This window comes from Mus caroli, unplaced genomic scaffold (genome assembly GCF_978045245.1).
Source record: "Mus caroli unplaced genomic scaffold, Mus_caroli_1 scaffold_1, whole genome shotgun sequence".
NCBI lineage: Eukaryota > Metazoa > Chordata > Mammalia > Rodentia > Muridae > Mus > Mus caroli.
Window position 1 is genome coordinate 127,601,171 of NW_028227256.1, and position 14,015 is coordinate 127,615,185.

General features: G+C 46.2%; 1 protein-coding gene and 1 pseudogene across 2 annotated transcripts in view; both read right to left on the bottom strand.

The window, feature by feature from the left end:
• Mapkapk2 (MAPK activated protein kinase 2) overlaps positions 1-14,015 on the bottom strand; it is a 46,302-nt gene that overhangs the window by 17,816 nt on the left and 14,471 nt on the right. The gene's annotated exons all lie outside the window — the stretch shown is intronic.
• Positions 3,970-4,070, bottom strand: LOC115032392 (U6 spliceosomal RNA; annotated as a pseudogene).

Consider the following 14,015-nt stretch of genomic DNA (forward strand, 5'->3'; position numbering starts at 1 on the left):
CCCACCTGAATATGAATTCCTTAAACATGGTATGTGGTTTCTCTAGTGTGCAAAGATACTAATTAGAAACTGTATCTGAGTTTTGTCCCATGGTGATGGGATTAAAGGCACACAACACTACCTTGTTCACTGTAACTCTGGAATTTAGAAAAAAACTCTGTTTTCTAGGCTCCAGATCACCTAACAGAGATTTAGAAAACAAGTTTGAACTGTAGTAACCCTTTGAATATCATAAAATACCTTAAATCTCTTACCTGTGGCTTTAAATACCAAACAACAAAAATATTCTTTTTATTTAAAAAGAAAACTCGAAAGCTGAGGTTCAAGATGGTGTGGGCTACATGCAATCTACAGTCTGACATTCGACCATGGAGTTAGGAGACAAGACAGTACGGTAAGTATGCCTCTCGGAAATTATCATTTGAAAATATTATTTATTTTTATTTTTTCATGCCTTATCAGATGAAAGACATGTGTTAGTCTTTATAAGTTAATTTGGACTGAATGACCAAGCTGTTTGATGAACTATCAACTCTCCTATTCAAGAGGTCTCTCCTGTCTGAATCTAAACTTTATCAATTTTGATGGTATCCACAGCTTTTTTCTCCTGTGGAAACAAAGTCAAAACCTCTTCCCGAACGTAATACATATTCCAGTTTCCATTTGCGGTTCACACATCTTTAAAATATACAGGCCTATTTAACTCAGCTTTTCCTACTGTCCAGTGTCTCTCAGCTGATTTACCTCAGCTTTTCCTACTGCCCAGTGTCTGTCCACTGATTTAACTCAGCTTTTCCTACTGTCCAGTGTCTCTGCAGCCCTTGTGCCCTGCTTCTGGCCAGCCTGGACAGTCTGTGACTGCTCCTGATAATGCCTTTTAATATTTTTCTCAGAAATATTCTTTATTTTATGGTTTGTTTCTGAGGTTGGAGGAATGTTAATCTGTTTTTTCCATTGCTGCAACAAATCACATCCCCATAAATTCATGAATACATTAGCAACATGTGGCTTTCATTTTCCTCTGTCCTTCTGGCCCTATACACTCACCCATCTTGCACTTTGTTTTACCTGAGATAAAGTTTCAATCCCTAGAAACTGAATACTTACCTGCTGAAGAGGCCAATCTGGACACCAAGATCTTGGTGAAATTATTGTTACATCTGCTCCTGTGTCTACTAAGCCTTCAATTTCAATGCCATTTATTTGTATTTTTAGCTTTGGTCTCTGATCATTTGTAGCAGTTTGCCAAAATATTTGTTTTCTGGTGTCCCCTGAATTCTTTGTTTTATCCACTGACACTCTTCTGATCTTGAGGATATCCAGAGCAGAATTGTATTTCAAAACAGGCACTAAGTCTTTTAATTGCTCTATGGAAGAGTTTCCCCAACGGTGTCAGGAAATGATTGAATGGAATTTGGTACTGGGGTCTTTGGGAGGCTCCCTAGGGCATTTCCCAATGGCAAAGGGTTACCCTGCCTAGCCCTTGTTGACTTATATTCATTAGTCCAATGCTGGGTTATACCATACCTTCTGCATACTCTAAAATTTAGTCTGAGGCCTTCTTTCTGGATTATCTCTAGAAAAATTATTATTTCTAGAAACACCTTGCCTTTCCAGATGACTTTGCTTTCTACAATTAAAACATCTTCCATTTTGATTTTCCTTTAAAGTTTTTTTTTCTTTTCTTTTTCCTTTTTTTTTTCCGAGACAGGGTTTCTCTGTGTAGTCCTGGCCGTCCTGGAACTCAGAAATCCGCCTGCCTCTGCCTCTGACTCTGCCTCCCAAGTGCTGGGATTAAAGGCGTGCGCCACCACTGCTCAGCCCCTTTAAACTTTTAGGAATTACTTTCCCTATCAGAGTAGCATCATAAATGTGAGCTCTAGTATCACCTAATCACAGGGAAAGTGAGGTACTGAAAGATGGGTCCCAAGACCTAAAAACTGCTAGCAAGAGTGGGTGTCAGCTCAGGAAAAGAGAGCAGAGTGCCTCTGCACGTGAACTAGACACTGCAGCCAAAGTCAAAACTGATCAGGGAGGAAGTGCCCCCCTGTTGGGAACAGAAATTGGGGGGATGTCCATGGCTACTCTGCCCATCTGTTCTAGCACGACGACTCGATGTCAGACTAGAACATGCTAAACATGGGAAAGGAAGCAATCCGCAATCAAGAGTGCTAACACTGTACCCACTAAGAGGTACAGAGTTAGTGCTTGTTTTAAAGTAAGACCAAACACATGACTGTTTTACATGCACCATCTCTGGTAAAGCTCTGGGGCAGATCATCAGCTAGGCCTTCACCATCCAGCCTGGGCTCCCTGAGAAATCACGGCCAGTGACTAGCATTTCTTGTCTCAAAGAGTTACTAAATTATGCTTAGGCCCCCATGGTGGTGCTATTTTGGGAGGTTCTGGACACTTTAAGAGGTTGAAACCTGACTAGAGAAGGCAGGTCACTAAAGGTAAGTCCTTGAGTGGATTCTGTCACCAGCTCCCCATCTTGTTATTTCCCATAAACAGCTCTCTTTTACTACGTTCCTCCAAGCACATGGGGCCACGTTGACTATGGACTGGACTCTCTAAACCCTTCCTCGGATGGTTTTTGTTAAGGTGTTTGGTCATAACAAAGCAAAAGCTAAAAACACTGGTGTTACTCACAATAGGTATCTTCTCCCACAGACCAAGGCAATGTCTGGTCCATTCTTTGGTTCCAAGTTGTAAGTCCCCAATACACGGCACGTGAGAGGTAGTCCATAAAAATCTGCTTGCGGATTAACTCAGAGAGTCCACCCCATGACAAAAACAAGGAATGCCATCCCTGGCTTTGTCTAATATTTTACTACTGAGCTGACTAACAACATCACCGACAACAAGCTTATGAAATCTGCAGTACGGAAAGAACAGACAGAGACGATCAGGCGTGGCCTGGGCAACAGGGTTTCTTGTTTCTGCTTTTGCTTTAAGACGCAGTAGGAGAAAAAATGAGGCAAAAATCACCTCCAAGACCTGTTAGTATTTCCTGAGTCACTACAACAGCAGAGGAGGAAGGAACCTTGTCACAGGAGTCGCTCCAGATACCAGGGAGCAAAGGCTCTGTCTGCCTGCCTAGGGTGGACCCAGCCAGTCTGCCACCATCTGGGCAGTGGCCCCAAGGAGGTTCCTATCGTCAGGCCTCCAGTCCCCTTCCACACAGAATGGGACAATAATGTATCTTCCTCAGGGAGGGGCTAACAAAACTGGGCTTAGATCTGTGCCTCCTGCAGTAAACGTACTTGTTGTTGGTTTTTGTTATTAAGCTATTTCTAAGAAAAACTAAGGGTGTAAAGAATTGTGACTAAAGGCATAGTTCTAAAGTTCATTCAAATACCAACTTCAACCTTGCCTGGCCTTAACCAATGACTTCATTTTCTCAATCTACACTACCCTCAGCCACTTAATGCAGACAGTGATAGTATCTAAATGTGTATCAAATATGTATCAAAATATGCCATAAGTTTCTCCGTTAGAGACAAGGAAGAAACAGAAGCACAAACCTTCCCAGATGGCCTGCCGACCAATAACCAACTGACCGTAAAAAGATTGGTCACTGCTCACAATACTACCATGTGCACGGTGACCTGCGCACTCGGGAGCTCACAGCGAAGTTTGTCCTCCACACAATCACTCAATGCTAATACACCATGGCAGCCGAAAGCTGAGCCACGCTGCCGAGGACTGGTCATTCCATCTGTAGTCGGTGAAACTCATGAACGTTAGAAAATGAAGACCACACAAAACACGTAACTTGGAAGTATGTACACTAGAGATCCATAATGATTAGCTTTAGGAAAAAAGCAACAGCTTGGACCTGTTTTCAAACTAGGCTGACCCTCCCCCCATCAAGACCACTTCATTCTACTTCCTGATCAGCAGGAACAAAAGACTCCAAGGGAACTAAATGTTGCCCCACAAACCTAGCAGAGACCCATCCTCTGGAAAGTGATGGATTGCTTCACGGATGTGCATGTCCTGTGTAGGGGCCACGCTGTCTTCTCTGTATAGTTCCATCTTTAGTGAGTGTGGTACCACCAAACTACACTGATGCTTGCCCCAGGGCACACTTGGCAGTTATCTGGCATAAGTGTTCATTATCACTGCTTTGGGGAGCACACGGCAACTGCATCTAAGCAGTGAAAGCCTTAATGTTGCTCATTCCTACAAAGCCCAGGACAACATCAACTTCGACCCTACCCCCACTCTCCCTGGCCCCTAGCACAACGATGCGTCTAGTCAATAAGACCACAGCTAAGAAAGGCTGGTTTAAACCAGGGTGCCGATAAAGCTAATTTTAGCAGTAGTTTTTTCATCAGCTAGAAGCAGCGATTAAATGAGACAAGAGCAAACAGAATGTGTGCAGCTCCTGTTTTGGGTATCAAGGATTCAATGTGACATCACGCTGAGTATCTTAACAGCAACGTCAGTCAGTCGGATGGGCAGCACTGTGATGGACAATAACTCATCTGGCACGGCACAGCACCACCCACGGTCTGCACTGCACACACACATACCACACCCAGGGTGCCGCAGCTAGGCTCTAGGCCACACAGAGAAAACTATGCCCCTGCTCAGAAGAGGAAAACCACGCTGTGGCAGATCTGAGGACCACAACACAAGAGAAACAGTCCACAAAACTAGAGCAACAGGCCTGAAGAGACAGCCCTCAAAGGGGAGTCAGGGGCCCAAAGCAGACTAAATTCTATGTTTCTCAGTGGCAGCAAGCAGGTCAACAATGATAAAGTCTTATAAGACTGCCATTTTCCTCTTCTGGAAAAAGTTGGGCAGGCTCCAAGGAAAGCCCACTCTCTTGGGGAGAGTAACTCAGCTGAAGAGTGGGCTCGCCCTAATCTCAGACAGTCAGAAGGCAGGGCAGCTGGCCAGGAATAGGCAGCCTCCAGTACCCATGCAATCACACGCCAGCTACTTCCCCGGGAGAGATGAAAACACTAGGCTCACAAGAAAAAGACCTGTGTGGGAAGCTCTTGGAGCTTGAGTCCTCCGTTCTCAAAGCTGGAGACAACCCAAACGCCCATCCACAGGAGAGAAGATAAGCAACTATCGTGCCCACACAATGAAACAGGACTCAGCACAGGGAGTAACAGACCGCCAGCACATGCAACCATGTGGATAAACCTCACACCACAGGTCGTTCACGCATGCACACAGGCATGCACATACATATATACATACATGCATACACACAGGCGCGCACACACACACATACATACAAGAGTGGAGTGGTGTGTGTGTGTGTGTGTTCATCTTGTCAAGGGGTATATATTGGTACCATTGAGAGAGCATGGAGGAATTTACTAAAGTAATAAGCTTTTTGCTATAGAGACTGGGGTTTTATATGGAACCCCTGTTAAGCTTCATCAAATTAAGATTTTTGTATCTCATTGCTATTTAATTTTACCAAAAAAGAGAGAGAGACAGAGACAGAGAGCCGCACACATTAGCAAATACTAGATTCTAGTGCAAATGCATACTGGAAGTACAAGGTGTCATGCGCTGGTGTCTAACCCACTCTGAAGTCCCTGCAAATACGATGAACTGTTCGGACAGGTCAGCTCAGAGTGCAAAGGGTGACAGAACAATATGGTAAATGGCCAATGCAAGAACGAGGTGGCTGAGCAGATAATGTTAACCACACATCATAGTAAGGCAAAAAAGAGAAAGAACAGCCAGGCTCCTGCACCACACGGGACCAAAAGGAGGCTGGAGGTCACAGGAGTAAAGTATACAGGGTGCTCCTTTCAGCCCACAAAAGGGTCACTCAACGTAAGAACTGTGGAAGGCCAGGCTGACCTGGTGACATGCAACTCTAGCCAGCACAGAGCAAATGCAAGGCACTCAGACCTTGGATATTATCAATTCCTACTCCTATGGGACCAGCTGCATCATTATGTGACAGTCAGAAACAAGTCCCACCCATCCTAGCCTGAGCGGAAGAGATCAACGCCCAGTGCAGGGGTGAGAGCATGTTTCTGTCCAGCTTTGACAGCTCAATATTTATAACATCTCTAGAAACCACTTTTCTAGATAAAAACCAAATACACAGATGTCAATCAGACCTCTGCTCATCTCCAGCAGATCAGATCTACACAGGCCAAAAGCAGGAGCCTGCTGCTTCACCAAGGACTCCTCAAGAAGTAGCCTCAAGTCCAAGCAGCCCTGGACCATGGATGCTCCACTCCGCAGGTGAGCCACAGCAAGCATCTGAATCAATAAGTAGATGCCCCCTCCCTTAGCCCCAGCTTTCTGTGTGTGTGTGTGTGTGTGTGTGTGTGTGTGTGTGTCTGTTTCTGGCACAAAGAATATTATGGAAGCCAAAGACAATTAAAGAAATAAATTTTCTGGGTGAAAAAAAAAATCACATATTTTTCAAAAGTCCAGTTTCAATAATTTTAAGATTACCTTCTCTGTCCCCACCCCTGACACAAATCATCTAAATCTGGCCCCACAGATAACATGTGATGGACTTTGCTGAGAGATCAAGAATATGTGGGAAAGCAGAGCAAGCTGGTGTTAACTTAATGCTACAATTAGCTTACTGAGAAACTACAGACAAGTCACTTTCACCGTTTTCTTCCTCGTGTGATCTAAGACATGCCTGGTGCAAGGAGACCCTGTGGGTCTCCCCAGAAAAGCACAGGACACCAGTGAACCCCTCCTGGCTATCAATGCCTAAAACCAGCTAAGATCTCTCTCATCCTCGCCCTTTTGGTTTCCAGGGACCTGAATCATTTGGAGCTTCAGGACTCGGGATCTTAAAAGAGGGAATATGCATTTCAAATAAAAATGTCTCACAAAGCAAAACAACTGCTAGGCCATGGGTATGAGGTAAAAGATAGGTGGAAGCCGGGCGTGGTGGCACACGCCTTTAATCCCAGCACTCGGGAGGCAGAGGCAGGCGGATTTCTGAGTTCGAGGCCAGCCTGGTCTACAAAGTGAGTTCCAGGACAGCCAAGGCTATACAGAGAAACCCTGTCTCGAAAAACCAAAAAAAAAAAAAAAAAGATAGGTGGATGAGTGACAGCTCAGAGGCTATGGTGGTTTAAATGAGAAACGTCCCGTACAGACTCAGGCATTTCAACACAGGGTCCCCAGATGTTGGCACTGTTTGAAGAGATGACAGCCTAGTTGGAGTAGAAAATATTAACTGGGGATCTTTGAGTGTTTAAAAGCCCCACTTCCAGTTTGTCCCCTGCACTTCAAGATATACTCTCTTAGTTCCTGCTCCTGCTAACGTGCCACCTGCTAGCTATCATGCCTCTGTCTGCCATGATGGGTTCTCACCCCTCTGAAACTGTAAGCCAAAATAAACTCTCCTTAAATTGCCTGTGTTTGGCCTTTGTTTGGTCATGATGCTTTATCATGGCAACAAAGTAACCGGTACAGAGGTCAAGACCCCAAAAGAGGAGCCTGCAGATCGAGGAGAAAGTCCCAAGGGAAACCCCTGAGATCCTCATCACACAAAATAGCAGGATGTCATCTAGATCCAGATGGGCCACCGTGCAAGCACGACACTGACACAGGCTAGGCCTAAAGAGGCAACGGTGCTACAATGTCAGCTCTTCCCCAGTACAAGCACACTGCATTCTGACTCAAACCCTAGGACAGTTAAAGGTAATGGCCAGAAGATGATGGACAGGCAGCCACTACAGCATTAGGCTCAGTCACCGCCCTCTTTCCTAGCCTTCAGGGGCTTGGTTAAAGAGCTGACACTGCCTGTCACAACCTGGAAAAAGTGAAGATTTCTAAATACATAAAGCTCCATGAGGGGGATGAGTTTCCATCATGACCAATTCATCTGGAGGATATCTAAAGGTCTTCCCATTAGCAGTGACGCATCCCCAGTTGATTGGGGGAGCCGTCTCACACTCCTCTCATGTGTTCAGGCCTTCTCCACCCCTCAGCCCACCTCTACCTCAGTGAGGAGGTTCCTCTCCTAGCAGAGAACAGTCTTGGGGAGTTGCAGCTCCTGGTCTTTCCAGATGCCCTGGAGGTTTGGAGTCTGCAGGCACAACCCCAGTTGGCAGTAGTGGCTAAGTCCACCACTTCTCATAGCATAGCTGGCCTCCCCAGTCTCTGGACAAGTAGTTAGGACCAGCGTGGGGCCTTTCTCCACAAGGATTGCCACTCCCCCATTTCAGTAACTGGGCCTCTAGTTACATATGAGACCAGAGAACATGCCAGAGCCGAAAATGAAGGACACCCCACTTAGTTCTTGCTGAAGACATACTAACCCCTCTGTAAAAACTCGAATGGGAAAAGGCAGACTAAAAACAATTAAACCAGTACAACAGAGATAGGAAACCTAGCTAAATCATGCTGAGACCTCCCAGCAGTGCCAGCATACAACCCCAGGAAGCAGCTGACTCCTACTTGTGCCTCAGTACAGATTTTCTTAGAAACAATCACACTATGCCTTTAATCCCAGCACTGGGCAGGTGGATCTGGAAGTTCAAGGTCAGCATGGTCTACAGTGTGAGCTCCAGGACAGCCAGGACTGTTACACAAAGTAACTCTGTCTCAAAAACAAAAACGAAGGAAGGAAGGAAGGAAGGAAGGAAGGAAGGAAGGAAGGAAGGAAGGAAGGAGAGAGAGAGAGAGAGAGAGAGAGAGAAATAACCAGACTCCCTACAGGTTGCTCAGGAAGAACACTGAAGCCCTCAACTTCCTCTGGAAACCCTCTTGGCCTAGGTTTGTTCCAGGTAAAGAATCCAGTTAGGCCTTTTCAGAGATTTCTCAGGGCACCTGACATCTACAAATCATTCATTCACCTTCAACCAATACCAACAATGCTCTAAAAACAATTCCAATAAGGACTCTGAAAAAATATAAGAAAGGGCTGGAGAGATGATTCAGTGGTTAAGAGCACTGGCTACTCTTCCACAGGACCTGGGTTCAATTCCCAGCACACAGATGGTAACTCCAGTCCCTGGGGATCTGACACCCTCTTCTGGCCCCCACAGCACCAGGCATGTATGTGGTACTCAGAAAAAAAAAAAAACACACACAGGCAAAACATGATACATATAAAATAGAAAAACATTTATTTTAATTAAAAAGTATTTTTAAACCTCCACAATCCTTAGTCAATCTATCTCAATGTATTTCACAATTCTGAATTTCAGTATGAAGAGTGAAGTGAAAGCCTTTATCTTCTGTTGTTCAAAGCCAGCAAGGAAGAGAGAAAACCTCCAAGTCACCTGCTTCTTCCTAGCTGTTCCCTCAAGGGTCAGTATAGCTGCCTGGCATTGTAGTCAGAAAAGAATGCAGAGAGAGAAAAGCAGGCTAAATCTCACTCCTCCCATGGCCAGGATTAGCAAGCAGCTGCCTAAGGACCCCCAGCCCCTCCTTTCCCTCCTAATACCAAGAAGCTCTGGGCAGCCTGAGCCTCTAACAGGAGTGTCTGCCAACTGCTCATTCACCCCCACACTGCAAACTGCACTTCCCAGGCTCGACAGATGTAGCTGCTATTCATTGCTTCCAAGGCAGGACAAAGCTTCCCCAGAAATACAAAGCAAAAGGGCTTCAGGCAGAGCCACCTTTAACAGAAGCCACCTGCTGGATCCCTCGTCCACCATCCCCCCTCCCGACAGCACACATGCATACATACATACACATGCACACACACAACAAACACACCGCTTTTTCAAACCTCTGCAACAGGTGTTAGCTCAGTTCAGGTGACTGTGAATCACTGGGCAGTTCTTTCAGAGAAGGAGAAGTTATTGTTACTTCTCAGACAGTAGGCCATAAGATGCTAATGATGGAAGAGACAGAGACAGACAGAGAGACAGAGAGACAGAGACAGACACAGAGAGAAACAGACAGAGATAGAGAAGCAGAGCGACAGAGATAGGGAGAAAGCCAGAGAGACAAAGACCTTTGGGTCCAAACCACAAAGCATAACCGACTGCTGCTGAGAACTTCTCAGGCCTTTAATGTGGAACACACACTTGCAGAACAGCTCCCACCCATGGAACCCTCGAGGATTCGCCTTAGAGTTTGGAAAAGTGAGCAGCCCCTTCCTTCATAACACTGCCTACTCCCTAAATTATACCTTCCAGTACGTGGGGTAAAGAACCACCTTGCTTACGGTTCCTTTTCTATGACTTCATCAAGAGGGAAAGGAGCAGGCCAGTGACTGCACATGCACACACACACACACACACACACACACAGCACCTCTGCTATTTGGGTCGAGTAGTGATGACGCTTCTGCAGGAATTATTAAAACCTAGGAAGACAGACAGAATTTACACATTATTCACATCACATCACAGTAGTCTATTTTTACTTTATGTATATGAGTGTTTTGTCTGCATGTCTTGTCTGTAAGTGCAACACATGAACACAATACCCAAGGTGGCCAGAAGGTGTCAGAGCCCCTGGAACTGGAGTTTCAGACAACTGTAAGCTGCCAGGAAACAAACCCAGATCCTCTGCAAGATAACAAGTGACCTTAAGCACTGAGCCAGCTAGTTTTATTCCCTTATGAAGTCTTCCTGCCTCAACCCTCACCAGCCACCTTACACTGTCAGAGCACCTGCATGGCTGGACTCCATGTCCAGACCTATGATGAACGTCATCAACACCATAAGCATCACATGACCTAGGTGAGCTCAGCCACCAGCACCCCTAATTCCAGCAGAGAAACCTGAATGGAGCAGGAGGAAGATCACAGTCCTTGACAGTAAGAATTCCTGGGTACTTCTCATCCAACCATCCTATTGAGAACCACATAAGTAATGGCACACAGACAGGAACACACACTCAGACATAGACAGGAACACACACTCAGGCACAGACAGGGACACACACTCAGACACAGACAGGAACACCCACTCAGACACAGACAGGGACACACACTCAGGCACAGGCAAGGACACACACTCAGACACAGGCAGGGACACACATTCAGACACAGGCAGGGATACACACTCAGACACAGACAGGGACACACACTCAGACACAGACAGGGACACACACTCAGGCACAGACAGGGACACACACTCAGACACAGACAGGGACACCCACTCAGACACAGACAGGGACACACACTCAGGCACAGGCAAGGACACACACTCAGACACAGGCAGGGACACACATTCAGACACAGGCAGGGATACACACTCAGACACAGACAGGGACACACACTCAGACACAGACAGGGACACACACTCAGACACAGACAGGGACACACACTCAGGCACAGCAAGGGCACACACTCAGGCACAGGCAAGGACACACACTCAGGCACAGCAAGGACACACACTCAGGCACAGCAAAGACACACACTCAGACAGGCAGGTCACCACCATTGATCAAAACCTTCATATTCAAATTACACATCTCAATTTTTCTTTCAAACTTGAAAACAGTATTCCTTACTCCCCCAAGGGAAACTATTTACTAAATAGATCCCCACTTTGGGTGTGGCAAACATAGCACTTATACCTTGGGATGGCCCCCTCTTTGTTTTCTTGGGGTGGAAATTTTCTACTTTGCTCACAATGAAGCTGACCTTGAAAGATATCTCCTGCTCTGTGTGGTGGAGCACAAACAGTTACATGCAAAAGTGTGTACACAAACACAGAGAGAGAGAGAGAGAGAGAGAGAGAGAGAGACACTCTCAAATACTACCCAACAGGGAGACCTCACAAGGCAGCTGCTGTTCTCTGAAAGTTCAGACTATTCCTGGCACATGTGTTTCTCAGAACACCGTTGACAGAGCTGCTGGTTGTGGTTAGTGTCTGGGTACCATCAAGAGGCCGGGGAATTCCTCCAGCTCTGTGCATCCTGGAAGGGAGGAAACCCTACATTAGTCCTCCCTCAGTCATCTTGGTTGCAACAGAAGAAAACTCATGGGCCATCACCAAGCAGTACTGAAGGAACACTACAAAAAAATAAAACTGCAGGGCTAGAGAGATGGCTCAGTGGTTAAGAGCACTGGCCACTCTCCCAGAGGGCCTGGGTTGGATTCCCAGCATCCCTATCTGATGGCTCAAATTCATTCAACCAGTTCCAGGGAATCTAACACCCTCTTCTGGCCTCCACAGGCACAAGGCATGTACTTCCACACACGCAGACACAATACCCAAACACATGATAATCATAATAACAACAACAATGTCACTCAACAACATTAGTCCAACCTGGGAGAGAGACACTGAGTTTGAAGGGAATGCTGAGAGCCTTTCTTCCCTACTCCCCAAGCAGTCTCAGCCCAGAGAACAAAATCAAGGTCCCTGCCAGGTGCTGCGAGCACCCATCCCAGACTCCTCCCCATCCACTCTTCTCAAGGCTCTGGAAAGTTTTTAGCTTTACTCATTTCTTTGTCGCTGTAGCTGGACTATGTTAACAGGAGCTGCTGCCGAGCCTGGTGCTAAAATACTTGATTTGAAACTCTTTACTGTTTAAATACCAGCTTTACCTCTGAAGCAGCCGAGCCTCGAGTGCTGCTTGCTGGTTATTGGCTGCTAAACATCACTTTTCCCACTGGAGCTGCTGAGCTGCTGAGTTGCTGGGCGCTGAGGGTGGGATGCTGGTGTGGGACAAAGGCTCCTGCTCTCCTCAGAGCCTCTTCAAAACTCCCAAGAGAACAAAAAAGCAAAAATATGGATTATCTCCTGCCATACCACTGCACCTTGAGGAGTTCTGGGCACTGGGCCTGCATGTGGGAACACCAAACAGCAAGCACAGTACTTGTCCCGTGGAGCCGAGCTACCCGAGAAGAAGTGGGGGTGACAGTAATTCAAGACTGTGCAGACCATGATCAACAGCCACTGACTGGTCCATCTACAGTTGGGTTTGCCTGGAATGGTAGAATTTGGGCAGGTAAGATCTTGTATGAGTCTCAGAAGATGGACAAATCCCCAGTAAGAAGAATGCAGAGGGATAATCATATGGAAGATGTCAAGAGAAAAAGGGGGTCTGCATGTGCAGCAGAGAAGGGGACTGCCTGGAAGACTGGAGGTGCAAAGAGAGATCAAACCCCACTCTTTGTGATGTCAGTTGGGGGCTTTGTGCTTAGGAAGTAGAGGCGTCTACTGAAGATCTCTAAACAGAAGCCATATGGATGGCTGAATCCCTCAAGGTGTCAGAAGGAAGTAGTTGGGCATCCCTGAGGGCACATGCTAGCCACGCAGAGTGACAACAACAGGAGAGGACATGGAGGGGTGAAAGGTACCTGTGGCCATTCCAGCTGGATCCTCCAGGGATGCAGATCTCTCCTCAGTCTCATGGCCAGGCCTGACAGCCAAAAGGATCCTGGGAATGCCATTGCATCCCCCTAGAACCCCTGGCTACTGATGCTCCCTGAAAATGTCCCTGCAGTGTGCTAGCTGGCCTATCTGCTGAGACTAGACACAGACATGGGCTGATGCACTTTTCCATGGGTCTGAGGGAGACTAAGAGGGCCAAAGGATTTTTACAAGATCAAGAGCAAACTTTTTTACTCAACAAACAGAGTTATTACATTATTTTTAATGTGTAAGGTTTTCTTGAAAAAGAATAAAGCCCCTGTCACTAAAGAATTTTTAAAAAATCAGCTAGACAGATGAGTGGTTGCCAGACGTGGGCAATTCTGACTTGGGGATAGTCTAAAAATATACATTCCTAGTCAGGGAGAAAGATGATTAATAATAATAATAATGACATAGCTTATGAGAATGCTATCATATAGGCTAGCAAGGTGGCTCAGCTCAGCATGTAAAGGCACTTTCCATGCAAGCCTGAGGACCAGAGTCTGATCCAGGACTCCATAAAACACAGGACAACAGCCCAGAAAGCTGCATCTTCAATGGTTATCCACAAGTGAATCTGATGGTCAGTTTGGGTTAGGGGCCACAAGACTAGATGAGTATGTCTATGATGAGATGTTATAAAAGATCCTTTCGTATGACTGGTTTCTAGCTGCCCTTCCCCAAGTCCCCTCCGTGTACAGATGAGTCCGGATATAGAATGACTGTATC